The 5017-nt window shown below is 37.1% G+C and overlaps 1 long non-coding RNA gene across 5 annotated transcripts; it reads right to left on the reverse strand.

Annotated features, from left to right (window-relative positions):
* Nucleotides 1-863: 863 nt before the first annotated feature.
* LOC113299311 lies at nucleotides 864-4616 on the reverse strand. 5 transcript variants are annotated; one of them, XR_003334793.1, is made up of 5 exons: nucleotides 4057-4616; nucleotides 3360-3488; nucleotides 2544-3020; nucleotides 1243-1407; nucleotides 864-1091 (listed from the first exon to the last, which is right to left on the reverse strand). It is a non-coding gene; the product is annotated as an uncharacterized LOC113299311 (long non-coding RNA). The 5 variants fall into 5 exon arrangements; XR_003334795.1 differs by having other exon boundaries at nucleotides 918-1407; nucleotides 2544-2639; nucleotides 2710-3020; XR_003334794.1 differs by having other exon boundaries at nucleotides 918-1096.
* Between the last annotated feature and the right edge of the window lie 401 nt (nucleotides 4617-5017).

Here is a 5017-nt window from a genome sequence, read left to right on the forward strand (position 1 = left end):
AATAATAATGATAAAAAAAGGTTTTGCACATCTTGGCGCCTGGGACGCTTTATTGCCTAGGCGCCCCCTTGGGTGACTCGTGCGCCTAGGGCGTCTTTCACAACATAGGCTCTTGTTATTATATGTGTTTTCAGAATTTCAATTAACTTTATGATTACACTACTAGATTTTATGCCCGTGCTACGTACCAGGCGGACCCACAAACCATCCAGCAACATTTTCTTTTATCTTTTAAACATATTTTTGGTTTATGATGTGGATTCGCTTAGCCGCCGTCCCGATGCATTTTTTATTTGGTGTGGCTCGGCTTCATCCCACCCCGTCCCGGTGTATTTTTTATTTGGTGTGGCTCGACTTCGTCTCGCCCCGTCCCGATGCATTTTTTATTTGATGTGGCTCGGCTTCGCCTCGCCCCTTCCCGATGCGTTTTTCATTTGTTGTGGCTCGGCTATGCCTCACCAGTCGCTTAAGATTTTTTATTTGGTGTGGCTCGACCTCACCTGTCTCGATGTATTTTTGATTTAGTGTTGATCAGCTTTGTCTCATCCCATTGGGATACATTTTTGATTTGGTGCTGTGAAGATGAAGAGAGTACTCCCTTTACCATAATCTTAACTGTTAAACGCCAAATCAAAAATGCACATAACGCACAAATCTAGATTCTTCTAGTTGTAGTGCAACTTCAGAACGCCATATACAGTTGGACATGGTTGAAAACATAAATCATCAACACCAAAATGGTATACAATACAGTATTGGCAAAGCATGAGGTAGATGCAAATTCATAAGAGATTCAAATTCATAAAAGCCCTACCAAATTGTGAGTCCCAGAGATAAGGTCAAAGAAGACAAATGCATCAAGGTGGTATTTGACGACGTTTATCATACATTCATGAAAGTTACTATGTACAAAACTATATTAAAAATCGTAGTGTACTTTTTATCAATAATTTTAAATACAGTAAATAAGATCTTGACGGAGAGTATTCTTCCATTAAATTAAATTGGTTACATGTTATTCTGGCAGTATACCGACTTCCACGGGCAATGGTTACCTATTTTTCTTTCTCTTTCATAGACCCAACCCACACCTGTCCTATATGTGAAACATCATACAGTTTATCATAGAAGAAAAATGCATCAAGGTGAAATCTGACATTTATCATGCAGTTTCCCATCATAGTGAATTGAATCTACACAACTTTAAACTACTGTTTTTGGTGATAGTTAAAGTTCTCTTACCCTTCTCGTGGTCTCAACCTTCAAGGTAATTTCGATGAATATGTATCTTCCCAGTGGTCAAGCAACTTTCTATTCCGTGGTTGGCTGGTTGCACTTTTAACATGCTTCCTTGGACTATATATTTATGTACCCATTTTAAAACTCTAACTGCAAGTCACTCCGTCCCTGCAAATGAGAATAAGATTATTAGTGATGCGAAACAAAAAAAAAAAGACAACTAAGCAGGGAGATTGTTGTTTAAAATATAAGAGAATCCGGAAACACATCCCTGCAAGGTGTAATCAAAGTACAAACGGGAAAATACCAAAGAAGATATTTACTCTAAAAAAAATCAAAAATTAAAACCCTGTAACCAAAACAAAGATGTAGGATGTTTAGGCTTATGGGCCCCAAATTTGCAGCTGTACTTACCGCCACTAATACAATACTGGGGACAATGGCTATGAGAATTAATTAGTATATCTGGCGTTGCATCATCTACTAAAACCGCTAACGAATTTCATAAATCATCATAGAGGTAAGGAGTTAAGAAAAAAAGAAGTACCCCTAGAAGTTGGCTAGTAATGATTGCAAGAACAAAACAAAAGAAAAGTACCACTGTGACTAAAAAAGCTGCCTGCATCATTAATTGCAATCAACTTAATGAAGAGCAGGCAGAAACCCAAATCATGGGAACACAATTATGACAATTCTATAAGAGATACAAAGACATGGTCGTATATGAAGAAAAAATAAGCTGCCTGCATCACTAATTGCAATCAACTTAATGAAGAGTATACAGAAACTCAAACCATGGAAACACAATTATGACAATTCTATAAGAGATACAAAGACATGGCCGTATATGCAGAAAAAATAAGCTGCCTGCATCACTAATTGCAATCAACTTAATGAAGAGTATACAGAAACCCAAACCATGGAAACACAATTTTGACAATTCTATAAGAGATACAAAGACATGGCCGTATATGCAGAAAAAATGCCTCATGCTAACGTTTAGATATAGACTTCTTGAGAGAAAAAACTAAGCGAGGAACCAATTCTGATAAAAGGCAAACAATTTCTCTAATTTATCTAAGTCCATTTTGCCATATTTAAGTATTGAGTTTCTACTGCAGCTAGGGTCACGAATGTTGGTAAGGTGTTCTATTACTTCACATAATGAAATATAGTACTTAATTTCAAGAGTTGTCAGCTCACGAAGTGATGTCTGCGCAGAGATATACAATGCATTTTTTCCGATGTATTAGCAAATTTTGTAGATGTGGCACTTGCCAGATTATGACGGAGGACTGACTGACCATACGTTGTGATACATATGGTTGAGAACTCCAGTCTTTAGTCCAACCACTTTCCCGTAGCTTATCAAGAGCTTCTTTAGCACTGCAACGATCTTTCTGAAATAACCGGAAGAATTACATCAACAACAAAATATATCCAAGACATGAACTGTTAGAGCAAATTCACCTTAGAAATGCAGCTCCAAGTGTCTCCAAGTCCACACCTGGAGATGGGGATGAAACTGTAGAAGAATAAGCCTTTATTCTCCATCTTCGCTGTGGTACTAATATCATGGTAATGTGAAAGCTTTCAACTTTATATATATATATATACTAACGTCAATACTGACCATTTACACAGCTAAACATCACCTTGAAGCTGATTATATAATTAGCTATCCCAGTCCCACGCAACTCCAGTAAACTTTTCCCCACCAAATTCAACACCTTTTGTGAAAATGTTTCCCCACCAAATGTACTCTCTGACTAATATGTGGCCTGCAATTGGACACAAAATGCATGAGATAAATATACTAACTCAATAAACTTCTGCCACAGTAATGAAGGTCAGAGAGTATAATATGGAGTAACAAAAACCAAATCAGTTAGATATAAAATGAATTATTGTTTACTAAAAGCTGCCATAGTAACTCCATAAACTTCTGCTATTATAATCTACTTTATATACATCAAAATAAAAAGTTGTTTTACTACTGGAGTTAATTTACAGATTTGGGTTCAAACAGAACTGGCGCAAGAAAATATTCAAAGGATATCCAGATTCTTGATGTTGATGTTTTGTATAAACCTTGTAAATAAATAAGAGTATACACATACCTATAGCACCAGATCAACATGTTTAAATTCTGAGTAGTCCAGCTTGCGGCTTGCCAGTAAAAATTGAGAGAGCATTGATCACCTTATCTTCTGTTATTTTTCCTCCGGCAAGTAGACTTATGTGATGTGCTGACATACACAGTATAAACCATGAGTATCTAAAGAGAATTTCATAATGCTACAATTACCACATCTAACTCAAATATGACATATACCACCCCTTCTGCCAAGGTCAAAAACGGCTGAAATTTCAAAATGCTTATACTACACAGCCAAAACTCCACCGAAAGGTTTTTCATTTCAGCTGCCACTTCCGTTGACATGAAAATTGTGGGCCGGATAAAACCATAGATGATATAGTTATGTATTTGTTTTGAGCCGCTTAACCTCCATAACCACATCCAACACAGACACTACCATCATATATATCAGCAACCAATCACCACAATTTTCGTGTCAACAAATTTACTGAACAAAGTTTCATTATTAACCTCAATACACAGCTGAATTAGTTGTTGCTTACAAATCTATCTAGTTTCTAGGTATAATCTTGATTCTATGAATTAGGAACTAATTATTACTAACAGAGGTATATAATTTTATCGAACAATTGCGAAATGAAATGAGAACCTTCTATTGCTTTTGCACCCTAATACCAAACTCATGAGAATGAAGAGGAAAAATCCATGTTATATACCTCATTGTTTCACGAAGGAATATCATCCATCAAGTGCATATCAATCCATACACCTCTTTGGGTTGATGTTTTTTGTGTTTGTGTTGCGGGGATTCGTCGATTGAGGGAAAGCTTGGGTTGTTAATTAGGATTTTGATGCTTTTTGTGTTTGTGTTGGAGGGATTCTACGATTAAAGGAAAGCTTGGGTTTTTGATACAGTGGGTTGCAAACAGATTCAATTTAGGGTTTAGGGTTTCGTCGATTGAAACAAAGCTTGGGTATTTCAAATACGATTTCAAAATGATATATAATCAAATACGATTCATAGTTTGTTGGTAAACCCTAAACCTAATTTCTTTTCTCCCTGTTCTCCTTTTTTATGTGATTACGTTTGTATTTATCTTAATCAATGAACCCTAAATCTTTTCTGTATTTTTGTTCTAATTGGTAAACCCTAATTGCGTCGAAGTACCACAGCGAAGATGGAAACCGTAAACTGGTATTTCATGGGGGAAGAACGTAACTGGTATTTTCATGGGGGAAGAACACTGGTTTGCTGCAGATGAAAAGCGCAGAAGAAATACATACGAACACCCCGTTAGGTCTTTTATCTAGGTTATTGATTTTTTTTCTTTTCTTTTTTTGACCCGGCAAAAACTGTTTTTCTTTTTCTTTGTGCCGTTTTTCTCAATTGAAACCGTTATTCACTGTTACATTCATATAATTTGAGGAAAAGTGGAATGGAATTTTCAACGGGGACGCTCACCTAGAGCTGCACATGGGCCGGTTCGGACCGGGTTTTTGTGGGAACCGGTACCTGTACACGGAGTTTACCGGTTCCTCAATTTGTGTACCTGTACCTGGACCTGTACCCGGACCTGTACCTGTACCGGTACCGGTAAGACCGGTCCGGTTCCAGACCGGTACCGGGTTTTTACCTGAACTTTGAAACACATGCTAACAAGTAACAACAAACTCACT

The sequence above is a fragment of the Papaver somniferum genome, chromosome 7 (assembly GCF_003573695.1).
Source record: "Papaver somniferum cultivar HN1 chromosome 7, ASM357369v1, whole genome shotgun sequence".
In the NCBI taxonomy this organism is placed as follows: Eukaryota; Viridiplantae; Streptophyta; class Magnoliopsida; order Ranunculales; family Papaveraceae; genus Papaver; species Papaver somniferum.